Below are 23,557 nucleotides of genomic sequence, written 5' to 3' on the forward strand. Positions count from 1 at the left end.
AATTTAATTTAAATATCATTATCTGTAAAAACAAGCTAAGCTTATTCGTATTATCGTTATAATTATGTTGTTATTTTTAAATTGATATAATACTAATAATAACAGCAATAATAATACTGATGATAATAATTATATACCTCCTCCGTGTCTTGGTGAATGACAACGAATATAATGTACACTAGCTATAATAGCAATAATAATAACTATAATAATATGTTCCGCCACACAGAAATAGTGTCGAAAGTCGTCGTGTCGGTGGCCCGTTTGATTAATCGTTGTGATAAAATATATTATTTACGAAGCAGCTTATATATACATATACAACTTATAACTTTTATTTAATCCATTGGTCGTTCAAAGAGCGTTTCAGAAACACCACCACTCTACTTGTTAACAACAATAATAATATTAACACCATTCATATAATGCAGGGCTGTAGACAGACCGAATCTTGTGGAAGAGAAAATTTAATTTAAAATTTGTGGAAAATTAAAAATGAGTATAATTATTAGAAATAACAATATGTTACATTTTCAAACTTTGACTAGGTCAAAGTTGCATTTTTTAATAGATTTAATTTTCATAGTTATTTATGACTATAGACCACGCACATGCAGGTAGTATCATTATCACCTATTACTATTTACTATAATAATGTTGATACAAGTATATTTTCTGCAAACATTATTAACACATAATTTGTATAATTATATGAGGTGACATTCATGATGTCCATCCATTGGCCAATCAGAGCTTGGAATTCTGTTCATTATTTTAAATTAATTATATTGTGTAACTCGGGTACTTTGAACAAATATTGAGATACAAATCTCGGTAAAAAGACAAACGGTTATCGCGAAGTGAAAATGCTTGCACATTTGTGGGTAGTTTTGTTAATCGATACTCTATGGATAATTTTAAAGCTAGCGGCTATCGTTTTTTAAGCTTAGCTATAAAATTTAAAAAAAAAATTGATGAAACTTCTAGTACATGTAACAATATTTTAAAAATATTGGTGTATTATTCATTCTGCCATAATATATCTATTGTGAGACATGTTGCATAAAACATACACATTTAAATTCAAAGATTTTCTAGGATGGGTCAATCTTTTAGGTTAATCATAATTGAATAAAATTATTGTGAGTTTTTAACATGTACAAAAAATGTAAGTATTGTTTTTCAATTTTAATTTGAAAATTGTGCAAATTAAACATTGGAGAAATACATCATTCTAAATAAAAATGAGAATGAGTAGCGGTTAGTGAGTGGTTACGGTTGTTTCATTGTCTACAGTTGATTGGATTGAAAATTTATCGAATGAAAAATATCTCTTCGTAACTATATAGGTAACATAAGGTGTTATGTGAATACGTTTTTTATGTAAACAAAAAAAAACCAAAGGTTTTTCGTCAGCTCATCGTACACAGAGTTTAGATAACGATTTATATTTTAATGTCTATGTAAGGAGTTAATAGCGTATACTGAGTCCAGTGAAATGTTGACCTATATCATTCCAAAATAAACATTGTTTGAAAAATGATCCTAAAAGTCTAAGTCATACATCACTGAACATGACGTATGGAACGTGACTTAATGGTTAACTGATTTAATAAGATACGTTTTATTGATATTCACATTATTTTATACATAACTGTACATGGTAATCATAGTTAGAAATGGTTATTATAATAACTATATATGTATTATAAGTTACATACATTATTTTGTCTTAACAATTAAAATGGAAAAACGCAATAGTAAATTAATATTGAAATATACAAAAAGGTATGATATTGAAATATTATATTTATCTTAGTTAGTACTCATAAATTACTTAAAAACTAAAATTATCATTAGAGGTATCCTAGATAATACATTTTATTGAATTGTATATTAGTTTAGTTATTATTAAAAATATCAGAGTTAAATTAATTTCTCAGAACCTTAAACGTGGCTTATGATGATATAATGAAATCAACAAGATGGACACTTAGTATATACCGTTATGTTCCGCAAATATAATTTAATTTACAAAGGAAAAATCAAAAGTTATAGACGTGTATGGTATATAGTTTTAAATTTGGTGACCTAGTGAAAACATTGGAAACTTTACAGCAAAAACGTCGAATGATATAATAATGGCAATAGATTGGTACGTATTTCATTGATGGATTATGAACTGAGTTTTCCGAAACAATATGATTGAATGTAATTATTGCCAAAACTGACACTTAAAACAATTAACCTGCATTGATCAACGTACTGGATCCTACTGAACTAATGTACAATTATATAATAAGTTATTTAAACGGACACAAAGTTTAAAAGTAAACTCGTTGTCAGCAAGAATATTCTCATTTCTAATTTTATTCAAAAAATGTAATCATCCATGGAATGTCAAATTAATTTTCAATATTGTATTAAACTCTATTCTATTCATAGTTATATGATTGTGATCGTCATGATTCCGTAGTTTATAATCGTATTTTTTATGGTGAAATGTGGATTTAAAAACAATATCTGAAATAATAATCTGTACTAGCGAATGATGCCCTAAGCGAACCTTACCAACCAAAAAATAAAAAAATATCGATTAATTATATATATATATATATATATGATAAACGTTTAGACGTTCGTCTTAGTCTACCGAAATTACATTTATTTCACATCGGGCCTGAAGCCAACTTTTTTCGATTTTCATTTCCACGACTCTTAAGAGATTATTTGAGTTTACTTTCCGAAATAAAAGGCTCGGGATTTTTTTCTCGTCTTTTTTTATTGTCCGATTTAAGGACCTTCAGTTTCCCATTCTCTCATACCTATGTACATTCTATGTGTGTGTGTAGTACACCAACTAAACCAATCATTAAGTGTAGTTCGAGTTGTGTACAAGTCTCTCAAAATACATTTTGTTCTTTTTTTTTACAATCCGTTTTCGTTTTAGGTGCTGTGATTGCAATGCGGATCAACTGCAGTACGTCATTATAGAATATTTCCTCTAAAACATTATAAATTTCACCGGGAAACATCAAACGGTCAAAAAAACTAATTTTCGTGGACGTTATTGGGTCTACAAAAGCTTTCTGTACTCACACTCGAGATATTCCAGGATTGTCCAAGTAACTTTAATACCTACCTAAAATAGGCCATTATAGTAAACCAACAGAGTCAATTTACTATTTTAATATTATTTAATATTATATTATTATATGATTACAATTTAGCGATATATAAATCATCCATCGTACCTATACAATAGTAATCAAAAATCAAAAACCAATTACTAATAAATCACCAATACTTCAACTCGTATACCCAGCCTTGTAAAAGCAACTCATTACAATTCCTAGAATTTATAATTTATACGTGAATAGGAACGACTTTCAACTACATTTGGCAATAACAACGATAACGTCGGTACCTTTTGATTCACCTCCTAGTCTCTTACGTGTATCATTTTAGCCACGAAAATTCTGCATAAATACAGGTTTTCGTCCATAGCAGTATTAGAATTAGTTCAATCTCCCTCATATGTAGAACTTATCTGGTCGTAGAGTCCGCGCACTCCACATAGCCGTCAAACTAAGTTCCTCCCATTTATTTTAGTGAATAGATTATTAACTTCTCGGGCAGATACTTTGCGTTCTGTCCTCATATTTATACATAATTTTATTAATAACTTAATAAACATTTAATAATAACTTTTAGTGTTGTGTAATTAATAAAACCTGTAAACGTCTCCTTTGAAAAACCTGATCGTCATCCAACGTCATCCAACTCAAAATATAGGCATTAATGAGGGATAACTACACCATTATTAAAAGTGCATTAAACGTAATTATGAACGTCGGTTGAAACGAATATCATAACCAAATTGTTGGTGAAGTAGAACGAATAAGACAAATCATACTCAAAATCAAAGAAAAAAAAACATAACACAATATTATTACAATACTATTTTATTAAAGAAGATAAAAAAAAAATGAGATAAAACGGTTCGGGCGATAAAAGTTATAAAAATTTAATAAATATTGAAAATACTGCAAAGCGTTACTAGTTATCATAATATAATAATAATATGACAATAAGTTTTCGGTTAGTAAATATATTGTGAACCTGAAAACATTTTTTTTTTTATTTTTTTTTTTTAATTACAACACACCACATATTGAAAAATAGTTTTTGGTGGACGTATTTTATTATAAAGTACAAATGGAAAACTAGTATAATATCATTCTGAAATTTATATAATACTATGTTTTATTTCAAGCAAGAATATTATAACAAAAAAAACATGGGTTGTTCGTTTTTGACAAGTATGTTAAGTCAGGATAATACAATTCTAAATATTAGGCGAGCCTCCTTTTTCATGAACCAGAAAATGGCATCAAATAAATTCAAGTCTCGTCATACTCATTTTCTCTAGAAAAAAATTTTAATATTGATTCACATCGCATAATTTTCCATATAGTTATACATATACTATATATAGGTACCATCATTATTTCGAAACTACTTATAATTTATAAGACACATAATTTATTTATATAATCTCAAAACGATTAGGTACATATAGCTTAAGATGGTCGATATCAGTTATTTAGTTCGATATTAACTTTCATCTATGTGAATGAGTTCAAATGTTGGGAAAATGTATGCCAAGTAGCACACACACGCTCAACATGTCAATAATCTGTGTTTGATGAGTAATAAATTATTATTCACTAAAACCATTATATTGATGAGTCGTGTCCATCGTATCGAGAGTAAAATTCATCAAAAAAAATGAAAAAATATGCGAATTCGTCAGGTATTAAGTTTAGAATTTCAATATTAACTATCATCTCACTAATTTGATTTTTTTTTAAAGTTACGTTTGATCATTTTTAAATAATGCATGCATAATTAAATTTCAAAAGAACCGATGATGAGATCAATTTGAAAGCGTGAGACAGTCAGTTTAGGTATCTAAGTGAAATTTCATAACGAAAAAAATACTTTTTCAGACTTAATATCGCACTGCCCACTTGTTTTATCAGTATACGACAAACGAGATATATTATATATTTTTTCGTGGAAATCAAACTATCATCAGTATTGAATTAATAGTTTTTAGTGAATTTCTAATTTCTATTTCCATAAACATCCCGAATCGTTATTATCACCTGACGATAAAGTGTCAGTTAGGTATTTACGACGTTAACACTTTTATTATGGACACAGTTATTTTCTAGCTTACTTGTGTGCGGATAAGACTGGCTGATATCCATTTGAGTTTGAAATGATCCATTGCCTCAGAGGTTCGACGCACAACACGAAAGATCGATTATGTTATAATTAAGTAGTTACCAAACAATCTAGTGATTAAAACCTAAGTCCTGTCAAAACTAGGGATAGTGTGCGCAAGTGTACCTACCTAATGTCTTATAATACAGCAAAATATACGTGTGATCGTAGTATATTAGTTGTACCTGTGCGCACACTCCCAATGGTATTACGCGAGATAACTACAGCTCGATGTTCGATAACGTAGCTATCATTAAAATATTATGCATTTGAGTTGGACATCATATTTATTGCACATAACAAATCGCAAAAAGTACCTATATTATAATAACAAATTAAACATAATATTTTGTGATAGGACGTTCGCTACTCACAATTAACCATTCCAATAGTGGGTTCGTCTTTGTTTTTAATGTTTATCGATAGATATAATAATAGTGTGTGTTTTTGAGTGAGGTGGAACATTATTTCGTCTCATGAATTTTACATTTGAGAATTTAGTATAATAAATTATGCTTACACATTACACTATTATATCATATAAGATTTTTATTATATTAATTATTAATTAAATGTATTTTTAAGTATAATTTTTTTTTTTTTAACTTTCATGCTACGTTCCATATATCTAATCATAGAATGAATCAAGATAGGGTATGTAGGGAAACTAAACATACACAGTAAAATAAATGTTTATTGTATCAAAAATTAAAAATTAAATTAAAATGTCTAAATTAAAATTAATAAATCAAATTTTTTAATTGCCATTAAAAAAAAATATTTCGTTGCATATTTTTCAGCATATTATTTCAGGTATTTATGTTCAAATGAGTATATGACGTGCATGGATATTTTCTCCAATTTGTGTGCAATAACTCCCAAACGACCCGAACCCTACTTATATGTACATATTATTCTTTATCAGATTTACATCAACCCCTATTCTTCAGTGCTCTTGAGCTCTCATACTAAAAGCAGCTCAAAATTATTATTGTTTTCTTCTCACCACTTACGCTGTATAGTTGTATCTTGTGTCACCTCATATATCCCTTAATCCAACGCGTTACTGCGCGACGTATGTGCACAACCCGCAACTTACTTAAACCACGAATATACTCAACGACTTTCACGAGTGAATGAGCAAAAATTACGTTTTAAATATCTTGAAAGAGTAACAAATAGAGAACAAATACTAATGTGTTACTAACATAATATATATTGTGTTATGTCATGCGCTGGTTAATTTACTTTTACAGATACTGATTCGATGAACACTAATTCACCATCATCTGCTGCAGAGATTCCAATAAAATGTCACTCGTGGCTCTGAACTATAAGAAACTGATGCACAAAACATTACTAATTAGATGAGAATAAAATAATAATCAATAATTATGGACCTATATTATCGAAAAAAATCTAAGTAATGGAGGTTCGTAACATTAAGAAACTTAAATAAATTAAAGGATTATACCAACCCCTATTCTTGTCTTTAATCGTAAATATTAAAAACATTTAAGTACCTACTGTTTTCAAACTAAAATCACAATCACAGTAACAATTATTATATGTTATAACAATAACATTAATAATAATATGTAAGAAAAAGTTAAACTCATGTGAACGCGTCAACGAATTTGCTCTACATATTATATGGTTATGTTATATTTTCTTACTATTATATCCATCTCATCCAAATATAAAATAAACAAAATGAAATCAAAACAATGATTCATAAGTCTTACTATTTTTTTATTTACATAAAAAAAAATTTCTTACATAGTTAGTTTAAAATTCCAAGTATTTAAAAAGATGGTCGTAGAAGTGAGAGAATACTTCAAAGTTTAAAAATCAGGGTCAAAATAAATTCATGAATAAAGGAAACATTTGGCGAATGAATCGTTCTGTATATTATAATACCACAACAACATAACATTATTCACCTGGAACTATAGGCTCACGAACAGTAGCAAAAGCGGTATCGAGACACCGCGTGCGCCGTAGGTATACATATATAAGTATTATGGATATTGTATGCAAACGTAATTTGTTCGACCTCGACCGGTCGTAACTACGTGTAACGCAGAGATTATAATATTATTATTATATATTTTGTGCATGGATTCAATCCCACCTGTATACTACCTATATTTGCATAGATCGGCCCACAGAATTTTGTACAATAATACCGGCTAATGCACGCGTCCGCCAGTCTTATTCTCGTCTCCGATGAGTACCTATACTATGCAATATAAAATAATATATGAAAATATCACTCTCGGCAGTTAGTTGTAGTCGATCACTACGACGTATCCGTCTCGTTTTTCAACTTTTTACAATAGTTTGGCGCTAATAACGGTCTGATACGCGTTGAAACAGAACAGCGCCGGACGTGTCATTATTGCATGTCGCGTACAGATTATGATGACATTGACTTCAGGCCAGAACATGGCAGAACTACACGAATTATCCGATCAAAAAATAATAATAAGGAATTGTAAATTCAATACGCAAGACGTGAATCAAGTACAGAATTTGCAACCTTTTTCTCAAATTTAATCTCTTTAATGATAACGGTACGATCAATTTGAAAATCGGGGGTGGGGAACTGTTTATAACCACTTACACATAAATGAATACGACTTACACATATCAGGTTCACAAAGATTGCCCTATGGTGGTTACGGATGTGGTGGATAGTTCTCAAATGATATTTTACTTGACCATTTGCGTTAAAAAAATATTTATACTCGTAATGGTATAGGCTCTAGGGCACTCCAAGTAGTTCGAGTGCAGTTATTAATCGATTGCTGTAGTGCATCTACAATAAAGTGAAATGAAACAAATTCCCTAAATGGAGTACACAAGAAGAGTGAAAAAAAATGTGTGTTCAATGGTATATATGTATACTATGATTATAATTTAATATGAGTATTTGGCACAATTCGTCGTAGAATTGACACTGAATCGTACCTAATTGTTATGTATGAAGAAAATTAAAAAAAAAACCTCTTATCGTTATTTGATTGGATAGTATTACATAATTTACAGGTATATAATAATAAATAATTATAATAATTAAATGTAAAATTAGAATATGTTTATATTTTATGTAACATTTTGATTGAATTGTAGATTTATTTTATAATAATGCTTGTTAATGGCAATTGATATCTTTCATCCACTCACCACTCGGATGATATTTATGTAGGTACAATATTTAAAACAATCGTGATGACAATACTTAGCGGTTGGCCCATCATGGATCTTTGCAGTGTGGTCTGTGGACTTAGGAATCGGTATCCGATTCAATCTCTTAAAATCTCAACAATAACTATATCTTAAGGTAAAACCTTTACATTATTAACAATCTTACTTGGCGTAATTTTGTCTTACGAAAACACGATAACTCAGATTAACAGTGGGCTTGAAGCTTGAACAAATATTACGAGATTAAAAATTAAATATTTTGTTATAGTTTAATATATTATCAAATTAAACCCAGGACTAATCAAACACGTCGGTGAAGAGTAGAGAGGTGGATGTAGAAAAAAGCGATATACCTATGATACTTCAATATAGTAGTTGATGCTTTAGCGTGGTACATATTCTTCGTATTAATTAGTACTGATTAAGCTGCTGTCTTAATTATTTTCTTTAGTGTCTCTATTAAGTGAAATGTGTTGAATGCTTTATACTGATTTATAATCGTGTTATAGTACATTTCAATATATGTAATTCTAATTCTTATTTTATTTCATAAAAATTTCGTTCATTTATGATAATTTACAATCTATACGATAAATAGTAAAACAAGTAAATGTGAATGTAATAATTGAAATTAGGCGGTGAGAAGAAGACAATGAGTAAAATTTTCACATTAGAAATTTTTAGGTGAATTTTTTTTTTAAATAGTCATTGTTACTATTGTAACATAAATAGAGAGTATAGGGGGAAGAGCGTTGGCTTAACCTTCTCAAATGTTTTTCATGAACCCTAATAATAATATAAGTTAGTTTTTCTAATCATCAAAGTATGATATTTAAATTTTATCCCAAAATCTATAATTATATTGAATAACGTTTTACTTTAAACTTTAAAATCAGATATTTAGATAATATAGGTACTGGAATCATAGAATATTATTGACGTAATATGCATATCTAGCTACTTAAAAAACCTGGAGGCATCTATGACTAACATACTATCAAAAAGGGTTAGGTATAATTTTATTAGTATACTACTAATAAAATAATAAATATTTCACTAAAAAAATAATGATTGTCTTAAAGTAGTAATAAATGATACATGTTTCATTAAATTTGTCATAACAAAATGTAGGTTTGAATAAAGTGATTTTGTTAAAAATATTTGTTTTGGGAAATTTGTCGGCGGTGTGAAAAGTATAAGACATCTGTATGGTATCGAATAGGTATAGCCCTATTGCAACCACTCCCTCCTAAAAATACCAGCCAGCTCGGATCTAATAAAGTATTAAATCAAGAAATATTTAAATACTTCTATAATACTGTGGAATTAAATAAAAATAACCAATTCAATTTAAATTTGAAATACATAAGTTATAGATATGTGTAACCATGTCTGACCTTAGTTACCTATGATTTTTCCGACCAAATGAATCAATCTGAATAGTGCAATGTATTATAATACGCCAGATTCTATATTTAAACCAATCAATTTAAATTTTAAACTGATAAGAAAATTTATTTTATGTATTTTATGCAATTTCATAGTGTATGTACTAGTTATTTTTGCTTTGATCGACCACATTTAATTTTATCTCTCTAAAGTATACTATATTATATGCACATCTAAACGCGTTGCACAATACGCTTTAAAAATTTTAAATATCTATTTCGCGTAAAAGCATTTAGCTCGTGAAAACATCAAACCTATATTGTGTTTCCAATTCGTGAACACGTAAAACACGGTAGTTACAGTCCGAAAACCAGAACTTAAAAATAGACTTCTTGTCACAATACTATATTGTACGAAATAGTGTTCCTTAACCAAAAACAAAAAATATCTATTTCAGTAAAATATCGATTTCACCATACCGAAAGGTTGAAAACATCGCAACCATATTATATGCATTGAATTCCGCGGTATGAGTGAAGTTTTTCAGTGGTTAATATAGTATAATATAGTATGATTAAATTTCAAGTAAGGCCAATACAATATAATGGGGTGATGAAGAGGAAAACAATTGTTACAAGTGATACGTTCTTTGTTAAGTGTTTTTCAGTAGATATAATGCTTTATTATGTGACATACAATATTTAGAAAACAGGATTTATAAATGAAAACACTATAATTATTATTGATTTTAAAATTGTATTTATTTTGATTTTAATTTTTTTAAGCGACGTGGATATGATTTATTAATTATTATAAGTATTAGCTGTTTCAATTGTCAACAAAAATGGGCGTGTACCAATTAATTTGTTTTCAAATAAATCGGTCCCGGATTATAAATCGGTGTATTATCGAAATTCTAAAACAAAGGACGCAAAACGTGTTCAAAATGATCCCCTCTTCAACATCAAAATATTTATGCCACTATATTTGTTAGTTCATTACGAAAGTTTTAGTGATTTACTTTTATTTAACAAAATGTTTAATGTATTTTATAACTCCATCTTGTAATTGAGATTTCTTTTCGGTAGTTAGACTCCTCCACATAAGCGCAAATAGGGTGAAAATTCCAATAGGCTAAAGCCTTTCTAACAAAACTATTAAAGTATTAACTTAAGATAACCCATAGGGAGCCTACATTTAAATCAACATTGCCACATTGGACTGTAGTGAGCTAAGTCCTCTAATCCCCTTTAGTTCCGCCACTGCTTCTCTCAAATCAATTTGTTATTCTAATATAATATTCGAGAATTATTGTAACTTCATTTTTAGAATTTTATTTTTATGTTTATTTCATTCGGTCCAAAAACTGACGATTACTATTAATATTTTACAACCATCGCAAAACTCTGAGTCAATCCGGCTGTCAGATCTTTGAGTTTCCACTCGTCAAGTCGAAAGAACAATATGTGATATGCGAGAGACGTAGATTCGACGTAAGTAAAAATTTTAAAATAATACAAATAATGTGGTTGACTGCAGTAGGTGGTAAGGAAATATCATGAAAAATGTGTAACTATTGTAATGTGATTGTCACAGTTATTGTTTTTATGGTTAAAATTTAAGGGGTGGCTAATGGACCGCTTCTTTTTTAATGTAAAAACTGACTTAACCTACTGATGAGATTACGTAGGAAACACGATATGTCACGAAAAGTAGTTGCACCGGTATTCAGAGGATGAATATTTGAGATGATTTGTTTATAGTTTTTCACGACTCTCGCTTAGAAGTTTTGTTGGTGAGCCGATTTTAACGAAAAATCTCATTTCTTCCATCGTGTGGTTATAACGCAACGGATGTGCCTGCACATTGTTGAAATATTACGTGGTTTTTGTTTTTGTTGTTTATATTTTTTCGATTATCAACGAAATTGTGTTGTTTCACCAAATATTGTAGAAACATCACGTAAACCGTTTGTCTTATAATTATAACAAAATAACGTAACATAATATAGAAACATAGATATTGTTATTTACAGTATGTAAAACGAGTGAGCAACGAAATACTCAAAATACCGTTCATCAAGTTTCCAGCGAAAAATATTGATTGTGACCGGGTGGGTTAAATGGTTGTCCTCAGTCGTAAAATTGCAAGCATTGGTATAGATGCCACTATAAGTTCTCGAATGGGTGACCACCCAAGCTTTAGTGACAAACCATCGCCATACGCATAGGTACATAAATGTTAATGGCTATGATTTCCGAACTACTTAAGATTAATATAATAATAATACAAAAAATAAAAATTATTATAGATTTTTTACTATACGTGAAACCATAACTCTACAAGTGCCATTATGTAGACGTGTCTCTTTAATTATTGTACCTATGTTTTTTTTTTTTTGAAAAAATCTTATCAAAAACCAATTTATTTTATTTTCATTTTTTTTTTTTAGGTATAAAACGTTTAGAATAATGTAAGCGAATTTACGTTATTATTTTTCGACAAACCTTTTATTCCAGAAATAAAAAAAAAATGATTGCGGGAAAAAGTATCAAACTGACAAACTATAAGAAATCGTTTCGACGAATACAGATCGCAATTAATTATACGGTTTTGCACTCGGAATGCATTCTTACTCAGGTTAGTCCGTTCTAAATTATTATTATTCAGCGCTTCCACAATAATACGAAATGTGATGTTTTAAAACTAATTGTTTTTCTCGGAACCTCAAACGAAGTATTAAAGTGAACTGTGAGTTTTTACCTCTAGACCTAGCTATAACGGATAACTACCAAGACGACAAAATATGAAATTTAATATGAAATAAACAAAGTACAGTGCGTCGCTGTTATTTACTTCTAGAACTCTCAAAGAATTCCCAGTGTGAACAATTTTATAAGACTTTCAGGAATATGTTATTAATTTTATTCTAATACTTTATTCTATACACCAGTTTTACGTTTTTAAGTATTTTAATATAGTACACATCGCATTATTTGCGAGTATAATACGCATAATTGAAATTTCACATACGACACATAATAATAATATAGACTCAAGGAGAGTAGGTACGACTATTATCATTTCAAAAGAAAAATCTTCCGAACGGTAACAAATTTACAATTTATTTTCAAGTAATTGCGATACCATTGTTTTCACCAAGTCGACTGCTTAAGTCTTGGATGTAAATAAATTCAAAAATCAGTACCTTTTTACCCCGATACCCCGACACGCCTTAGTTCCGTTTGAATAAATATAATTTGTGAATCCGTAATTATCTATATCATGAAGATGATTTTAAAAAAAATGATAACATATTATAATAACCAACATATTTAATTTCCTCATGCGAAAATTGTATTGGGCGAAAGTGTTCTTAGAATCATCTAATAGAACAAAAAAAAAAATATTATATATAAACAATTTATAAATTTAAAAAAAAGTAATAATAAAAAGAAAATTAATTCTTTAATGATAACCAAACTGATAGGTATAATTATATTACATATTTTTATTTTATACCGAAGATGACAATGTTTGTTGTAAATTGTCTTTATTTTCTATAATCTGAACATTCGGAGACAAACAATACCTACATTTTTAGGATCACTGAAAATAATTAATTCAAATGGATATCAATTTTGAATATTCTTTACCGATGACTAAATTAATAATGAAAATATTATTTATTTTTAATCAACTTACATGAAATCATGCATTATGGAAACAACAACCAACTGTAAATTTAAAATTCTCGTATCTGACACTGACATTCCAAAATATTAATGAAATTCCAATTGTAACTAATTTCAAAACTGTAGCTTCATCATACTTAATGCGCAATACAATTAGCTTGTGCAATATTTATATTCCAAATGAGACAGACTTAATCCGTATCAAAATAAAATGATTTAAATTTTGAAGAAAATCGTTTACCTAATACTTCGGACTATAAATATTAGGCATTGCCTGGAAATTCAAGAGATTCGCTATATGTAATCTTAACTTATAGTAAATAAAAAAAGTCCGTTAATTAATTTATTTATTTTATTAAATAATCATACTATTTTTTATTATATATACTTGAATTATTTGTTTAAATTAAATTTTGATAGATCAAAGCTGATGGTTATTGGAAAAATATTGTTCTAGTGAAATATTTAATGATTTTGAGCTTTATGAAATACCTAACTACGATATCCAGGTTGACCGATACTCCGTTTATTGTAATATTCGCATTACTTAACATATCTTATATTTATATAATATATAATACGTAAGCAGTTTCGTCAGCGTCGTCGATATTACGAAGAAAGAAAAAAAAAAGGTTGGCCGATATTAAAATTATATAATATTTATCATTCACCTGCCTCTTTTTATAGGATGGTTTTCCATCGACTTTCTTTGAGCTCTTAAATCTTTGTCTCTAGTTCTCATACCTAACACATAATATTATATCATGCAGGTTATCGGATTCCTTGGCTTTTGACAATTCGATCCAACATACCTCGTTATTATGACGGACTTTAGGGCGTCCCACAGGACTGCGTGACCTATTGGATACGTTGTACAAGACATTCGAGACATTCGAATGTTTAATTGATATATACCAAACATCGCATCCTGTCTGAACGCCATCTATATTATTGTTTACGCCCGGCACGTTTCATGTGTCAGGTGGGGAGTGAGGAATTAAAGAGGTATATTATTTTCTGCTATTGAACTAACCACCGCTTATCACGCTAGTCAGAGTAAATTTATATTATAATTAAAAATAGGAGTTGTAAGGTAATAAAACCGACGCATGTCGTGCAGCGATAACAACTGTGATGAGAACAACCGAACTCCGTTTTCGGGGTTTCTTCATACGGCGTGTTATTACTATAAGCAGGGTATCCCACGGAGATCTGACATTCTGACAAATGAAATAAATTTTGTTGAAATCATACTTAAAGAAATTTTTTTTAAATATAATTCATAAACATTTGCGCTACATTTTTGGTATACATTTTTTATTTTTATTTTTTAATACTGAAAATAAAAACATAAAAATTGATAAAAAAAAATTCTGAAACATTCAATATAGCCAATTTTTAAGTATTGTTTTGAGAAAAATATATATGGTAAAAAATGTATTTAAGTCAAAAAGCTGTTTAAAAAAAAAAAAATTTAAATATTAATATTCTCGTTATAAGTAAATTATGATCATTTATGTTAGAAACATTATTATTTTAAAGAATTACAAAATTTTTTTTTTAAATATTTTTGATTACCATATTATGCACCTAGATAAATTTATATTTTTTAAAATTATAATATGTCTAATATAAACTTGATCATAATTTACTTAACGGGAATATTGATATTCAACAAAATTGTATGAAATCAACTATTTGACTTAAATACATTTTTTTACAATATACATTTTTCTCAAAATAAGATTTACAAATTAGTTATATTGAATGTTTCGTAATTTTTTTTTCAATTTTAATGTTGTTATTTTCAGTATTAATAAATAAAAAAAAAAAAATGTGAAATGTAACGCAAATGTTTATGAATTATATTTAAAAATAATAACATGCTCACCCTCCCCCTTTTTTCCCTCCCACAGTGCATTTATTAAAATTCTAATTTTTAGAATTTTTAATGAGAAATAAATATAATATTTTCAAATTTATGATATTTTTTGTATTATTTTAGGAATATCCCGTTGCGATACCAACTTCTATTTTTCAAATGAGAACCTTTTCTTACTAAACCTAACCCTTTTCTTACTAAAAAATATTTGGCGGATATTTTTTCTTTTAAATGTTGATGTATCTAAATCAAAATTATAATGAATAGTTTCTGAGTTAGTAAAATGTTTATACTAAGGATAATAATCCTTAAAATTAGTATTTATTATACTTGGACCATTTTTATAATTTATTTAAATTGATAAATCAATTGTAATTGTTAACTCTTAACTCTTAACTCTCTACTCAATGAGCATACTAGGCATATTATCTTTAAAACACGAAGTCACGTAAGTAACTCGAAAACTACTAGCATGACTTTTGATTTAGATACATCAAAATTCTCGAACAAAATATCTGCTTATTAATAAAAAATAAAAAAGGAATATTCCTATTTGAAAAACAGAAGTTTTTAATGCCACGGTATCATTTTAAAATGGTACAATAAATGTAAATTATTCGAAAAATCGTCGTCAAGTGTATTTAAAAATTCCAAAAATCTGAATTTTGAAGTATGCATAATTTAACCTTAAGAAATAGGCAGATTGCGCTTAAAAAATTACCCCATGTGTAGATACAATTAATTATTAACGACGTTTTGGTACGCTTTCTATAGTAGATGACTGAGATGTCTCGACAAATAATACCAGCTACACGTGACTCGAGACTGCCACTCGAACGACGCCGACGAGTCGTAAATCGTGACATTGTATTGTATAATCGTAAATTCGGGAAAATTGTTTTAACGAATATAAACGCAGATATTATGCATACCTAATGAACTGTTCGGCAAGCCCGATGTATACCGTCATTACTGCTAATAAGACAATCCAATCTGGATTAGCACGACCGCCTGAACAACACATTATAGGCACTATAGCTAGAGGTGGTTTGAATCCGGCAGCGTTGAATTTCTAATAATAATATGAAATATCGAGGTACAAATACTGATGAAAACGTAGTAGCGATATAATAATAATAATAACAATAATAATAACATTATTATATATTGTCCTGATAATCGTGCGACTAGTGAATATATAGTGACATTTAAACAAAAACATAATATAATTATTATCATGTCTTTGTACCGATCATATTATATATGAATTGGGCGAAGATCATTCGATAACCGTGATCTATATAAATATTTTATCATGCTTGAATCATAATATTAAATTTTCGTTGGTAGACGGACAGACTACAATGCACTAAAGTGAAGATATAAAGCACTCATTATTCTAATAATGAATCTATTGGAGTTCGAATTTTAAGAATTTTCAGTTTACCTACCATGTAATACTATAATTTCAAACGTTTTATATTTTTATATAATTTAAAGAGTATTCTATATTAACGACAATCTATTTATTTTTCTTCATTTTTTAATGTAAATTACAAATACAAATCCAAAAAAATATAGTTTATAAGTTATTAAACTTTATCTACCTTTTTTAATGTCGCTTACTGAGGTTTAATAATTTTAAAAACTATAACTATATGAAAATGATAGTTATTAATATTCATATATTAGCATATTATCATATAACATGTAAACATTTTCTGCTTATTATGCTAAAGACTATATATGTCACATGCATTATAAATATTATGTTGAACCATTATTAAGGATTATTACCTTTAGTCCATACATTTTAGAATTCAGAGTGTATTATTTTCAATTAATATCTTTGTAAATCGTTACTTCATCGAATTTAAATTTAAAGGTATCATTTTGTAAAAAAAAAAAAAAACAGCAAAACATTATATGTTTTTAAATTATTGCATTTTAAAATAAAAAACGTTTTGAAATGAAAACAATTTTTTTAGTCATTTCATGTCACTATTCAATTTTAAACAAAGAATCTAAATGTTTGAACACATGATTTTTAAGTTTATACGACAATTACACATTAATAATTATGCAATCAAACCGTGAAATGATTTGTAATGATTTATTTTATTTAAAATAATTATGCATATTATTATAGTGATATAATTATAATATAATATACCGAGTGGTATTGATAGCTTGGTTATAAAAAAATAATATTAGATTAGTTTTTTTATTTTAATCACGCTTATCGAATACATATAGATTTTTATATTATTTTTAATTTCAACGGGGAAAACGCTTGATTGCTCCATTAATGGGTCATTTAAACTGTATAGTGAAGAAGTTTTTAAGTCTCAAAGAAATGAACTTTTAAAAGTAGTTAGGTAATGCTTATAGTATATTTGTATAAATTTAATAGTAAGTATTAGGTCCACTGAAATTCAAAATAGCTTTTCGATATTATATAAGACATATTTAACATACTTTGGCGAACGAGTGGTTGTTATTATTATTGTTGTTGTTGTTGTTGTTATTATTTTAATGGTACAACCCTCGGTAGGGCTCCGTAAACCAAGAACGCCCACTTTGGTGGTCGGGGGTTGTGGGTGATGGTGGCATAACTCCAAAGACCAGTCCTCCGGGGAAATGGTCGTGCATAGCATCTGCCAGTCTCAATATTATAATAGATACACAACAGAGTATACAATATTATGATCAATACGTCGACAATATGGTCAGTGATGGTATTCTGCAAATTCGGCTCCAATAATAATAATAATTATAATATTACAGAGAACATCGAAATCATATTATTGGTGGCACGAAAAATGTACACACGTAATGACTATAAAAATATGTACATATCATTATACGTACAATGACACGAATTTGCACAGCACATACCTATTATCACTTCTACGGATAGAAATTTGACAATAAATTAAACGATTGAACAATAACAATAGTAATATCTACGTTAAGGCAAACACAGTTCAGTGCGCACAATAATAATTGTTAACGTCAAATGCATTTGCAGATACCTAAAATAAGTACCTATAGGTAAAATTAAGTGATAATTGATCGCGTTTTACTTTAACAAATGTTGTAGGTGCAATATATATTTTCAGTACATTCATTACAAACTTTGACGTTTAAAAGTTACCCTTATGTAATTACTTTGGTTATAAATATAAATAAATTTGATTATACGTGTTATTATAGTATTTTTTTTTTGCAATATAGGATATCATATTATATATAACACGTTATGTTATTGATACGTATTATGTTGTTGATTGTGTGCTACAATGGAACAAATATATATTTTTATATTTCAGTAATATTATTATAAAAAACTACAATTACCTTTTTCAGTCGTTATTGAGTTTTCTATTGTTCTGTGCTTAATTGTTCATTCTGAAATACAATGGAACAAACGTCAAACACGATATATAATATATATTTTATATAGACAGTAAGTTGGTTCAATACATAGGTATACACACACACACACACACACATACTCTGCACTCAGTGAACAAGTGAACAAATTAACTGGAAATTAAAGTTGACGTTTTTTGTATTTTTTGTATTTTTGTATTTTTTTTTTTTTTTTTTTGAAAATCTAATGCTTTTATTCACTCAATTTTATTAAAATAAAACTATTTTTTCCACGAAAAACAATATATATCGTATATGCTTAAACGTTTGTTTACGTTTGAAGTTGAACTGAATTTGCCCTTTTAACGCCAAACGTGTCCAATATCAAATAATAATAATAATTTATAATAAATTGCACCATAGAAATTATACTACAGTCAAAACAATAAATTAATTTCATACCGTGTACATAGGATCGTCGTCCTTGAGATTGCGGTTTAGGCGAAGACAAAAGGCAATAGTTGTTAAATGCTTTAATTATGATTTATAGGGATTGGTATTTTATGCGTTCGCATATTAGTATATATAGGACATAGTTCAGCAACGAATTTAAATCCAAATAATATATTATTATTGTGCGAAAACATTGTGATTTTCACGTTGTTTTTTTTTATCAAGCATATTAATATTATAATAATTATATTATATATATATATATCTTGTCAATGTTATTCATGTATATAATAGTTATTTTTTGAAAACTGATAAGGATTTTTTTATACAAATATTTCCGTATTTTATAGTGTTCACCGAATAAAAGTATTTATCAAATTAGATTGTAATAATAAGAATTATTTTTTCTCGTGCTTGACTTGGATAACTGGTAATCATTTGTTGATAAAACTTACCAGCAAAACATATATCTATATTATATTAATCTAAAGCAAAATCATGCCATTAATTACCTTTTTCAAGTTCAAATCAAATGATAATAAATAGAAATATTATTAAACAATAGGTAGATATCAATCTTATTATGTTTCTTATGGAATTATTTCTATTTTGATAGTATATAACATATTATAGTTATTTATTAAATTTATTTGGAAATATAATATAAATAATTCTTCTTTAAACTTCAGCAAATATTTTTAAACAGTTTTATTTAGTTTTAATTAGAATTCTTTTAAAATCAAATACTCAATGTTTCCAAAAAGAACTTTTGTTGAAAATTTGATGTTTAAAATGATTATTACCCTATATCACAAACGTAATTGGTGATTAAACGTACATGCACAGTTATATTATACAATAGTACATATTATTATAAATTCCGGGAAATAATAATTACTAACTCGTTATTATCATCTCGTTCATAAAATGCAATAGACCGGTGTACGAATTGGCATGTTCTGTTATTGTAGTGTACACGGACCATATGAGTAGAACAATCGCCTAGTGAAATCTTTACCTTTATGCAATTCGAATATTGTACGATAATACGCGCCTTTGTTGACGGGTATCAGACAAACGATCCATTATAGTATTGTTAAAACATCACACATAACGTGAATAATATATATATATATATTATGCGCTGTCAGTATTTGATCAATAATAACAAAATATGAACCCGTACACTATCTACGTAATGAGTATTGGTATTGTCATTTTTAATTTTCTTTGCGTATCTTTAAAATAAAATGTGAAAAATATTTAATTTAATGCGTTTCGAATTTAATTTCACTTTATATCATTCAATTATTTCTTGTATGGATGAATGCACGCGCAAAATAATAATAAAAACAATACCAAAACATTGTATGAGCCAATTTAAACGAAAAAATATAAACAGAATCGTGTACTAAACATTACTATGGAGAAATAACGATAAAAACACATTTTAAAGTCAGAAACCGATGCAATACCTGCTACCGGATAGACGTGATAACAATGGTCTAAGTTTTCTTCAACCTACGTTTGGCCATAGCGAGAAAATTAATCTTTTGAGTTTATTCAACCAGGTTTTCATACAAATGATAATAACAGTATATTATACGACCATAATATTGTTGAATATAAGATCAATTCGTTTCTGTATCGTAAAAAGTTTGAATTCCAAATTTGTCCAAAATAACTTAATGGATCGGACAATAAAAGAACTATGCATTTTTTTCTTCTCAATTTCAATCACAAATAATTTAAAAATCGAAAAAAATGAAGTTACAACTTTTGCGATTCACAGACCGCTGAATATTGGACAATGAATAGTCTTGAGTAACCCTAAAAAAGACACCCATCGTTTCAAAAGTGCGTAACATATTTACAACAAATTTACGATGAACGGATCACGTTTAGCTTCGTCGGTTTTAATATTAGAGGGAGTCGTATATTACAGACAATGTTGATTTATTCAAATTGGATAATTGAGTGTTATATTATCAGTACAATATTACTATTAAGAGCATCAGACGTGAATATTATTGAACATCCTCCATGCTGTGAATCACCAGTTAATTCGATAACTGTCTCGTCCTTTAAGATTTAAATATAAATATATTTTGAATACATTTTTTTTCACATAAACAATAATTATTGTTTTCCTGATGACAATCATGTATAGTATATATATGTTAGATTAGATTATTAATGCGTCAACCGAGATACAAAAAATTAATATGTTACATCGGCTACATTTTATATTATTTCGTAAAATAATATTATGCAAATTATAAAAAATATGCAAAATAAATGTCTTTACCTACCTGCACGTATTGTAAAGATAACTATCAACTCTAAAAAAGGAAAGCTCGCTAAAATAACAATAATAATAACAATAACAACAGCACTAACTAACTTACTATTATACAAACACGATTAAGAGGATGTGATACCCACATGTGTTGTCTCCGTCTTACAAGTGTGTAACATAGCAAAAACTGTTTCGCGTGGGAATGAACCAATAAGTTATAACTAAGAAACCAAATTTTCACCATGAAAAAAGAGAATTTTAACTGTCACATTGTTTTTATTTTTTCGATAAGACCAATATATCAACAGTTATTGAAGTTTGAAAAACTTAAAAATATCAGATTTTTAAAAGTATTAAAATTTTTTTTTATTAAAGATATCAAACAAATAAAAACGCTACGAGACAAAAATATTATCTTCTATCACGTTCTCTTAAAACGAAAACGCAAATTGTAGTACCGTTCGCATAGATGGCCATTGTTCAAAGTAGTGGGTACATTTACTTACCCCCCCCCCCCCAACACACACACATATAAATAATTAAGAATAACTTTTCGTTTATTAATTTAAAGCTAAATGTGTGTATACAGTAAACTTTGTCGTGGAACGATCCAACTCACAATTTATATTGTATTTCTTCAAAGAAAAAAAATATATAAAACACTTAAAAATCATTAATTTTTTTATTTTTCACTTTAGAATTAGTGCATGGCATGGCATTTAAAATATCGTAGGTGACTTGAAAAGGGTCCAATTGGTATGATAATGATATTTTACACATTTAAAAATTAATACAATCTATATGTACAGCTCAAATTTATTTCAAAGGTTTATCGAGTTCGACGCAGTCCAATCGTTTTATATTTTTGCGAGTTACTTCAAAATTATTATTTTATAATAAGGTACGCGTCATCACATAAAAATGTATTCCAAAGATTCCCTTTAGAATTTGACTTTCCAAAAACCGTAATGTTATTTAAAAGTTCAACCGCTACCGTTTCATAAAAATGTGATTAAATGTATGAACAAGTGTTAATCATGGTTCCGAAATATTGTTTCTACCCAGAAATCAAAATTTGTATTAAAGTCAAATTTGTTTTTATACATAATCTAAATTATTCTAAATTTATATTGAAATCAAAAACAAAACGAATGTCGATAATTATTATTGTTATCAATACAATATTCAATTTAGAACTTTTATAAACGAATTTCCTTAAGTCTAATTAATTAAGTTCAAAATTTAACAATACAATATATCCAGCAGATGTATAATAATAATTGTTCATTGGGAGGTAATAACTAACAAGTTATAAGCAACATTTAATTTCCTCATGATCATTTTAACGGGCGTTTTACGACAGGTTTTTCAAAGGTAGAATTAAAATTAAAATCGCAAAAGTGATATTTTAAATCGAACAGTTTTTTTTCAATTTATTTATGCTCTGAACTAAACAATTTAATAGCTTTGTAAAATAATTAAGCGAGCAATAATAAATTATCGTATAACCGTGACGTGATAATGACGTATTAATAATTAGAAAACAGTTTTTACTTCGTTACATTACTCTCGTTTTTGGGGATCTCAATAGTACTTATAAAAGTAATCTATTGAAATGTAACTGTCATTAACCGTTTCAACGCTGTAAACGTGTTTATTAATTTATTAAATATAATACTATGAAATTATCATTGTCACGTAATATTCAAACTGTACAACGGTATCATACAAACATATTATTATTATTATTATCTTTGCTCGAGCAGTTAATTTTCTTTAAAGTTTTACCATCAGCATATAGAAAACACAATAAAACTGCTATACTATTTCTCGCATGTTAATTTATTGGGCACCGTTAACGTCAGTTTTATTGCGTTTAATAATAGGTTAGTGAATTTTAACCGAGACAAAAAACAATGAAGCGTGTTTCTTTAGTTCGTATGCGATTAATTCAATCATGTA

General features: G+C 27.9%; 1 protein-coding gene across 9 annotated transcripts in view; it reads right to left on the reverse strand.

Annotated features, from left to right (window-relative positions):
• Nucleotides 1–23,557, reverse strand: part of LOC107165232 (limbic system-associated membrane protein-like) — a 475,565-nt gene that overhangs the window by 318,359 nt on the left and 133,649 nt on the right. For all 9 annotated transcript variants that reach the window (XM_089227117.1, XM_089227118.1, XM_089227110.1 and 6 more), the window contains one exon: nt 18,829–18,879. The gene's annotated coding sequence lies outside the window, so the exon portion shown is untranslated. The remainder of the gene's footprint in view (nt 1–18,828; nt 18,880–23,557) is intronic.

The sequence above is a fragment of the Diuraphis noxia genome, unplaced genomic scaffold (assembly GCF_037042655.1).
Source record: "Diuraphis noxia isolate RWA-SAM2 unplaced genomic scaffold, SU_Dnox_SAM2 contig0004, whole genome shotgun sequence".
Lineage (NCBI taxonomy): Eukaryota > Metazoa > Arthropoda > Insecta > Hemiptera > Aphididae > Diuraphis > Diuraphis noxia.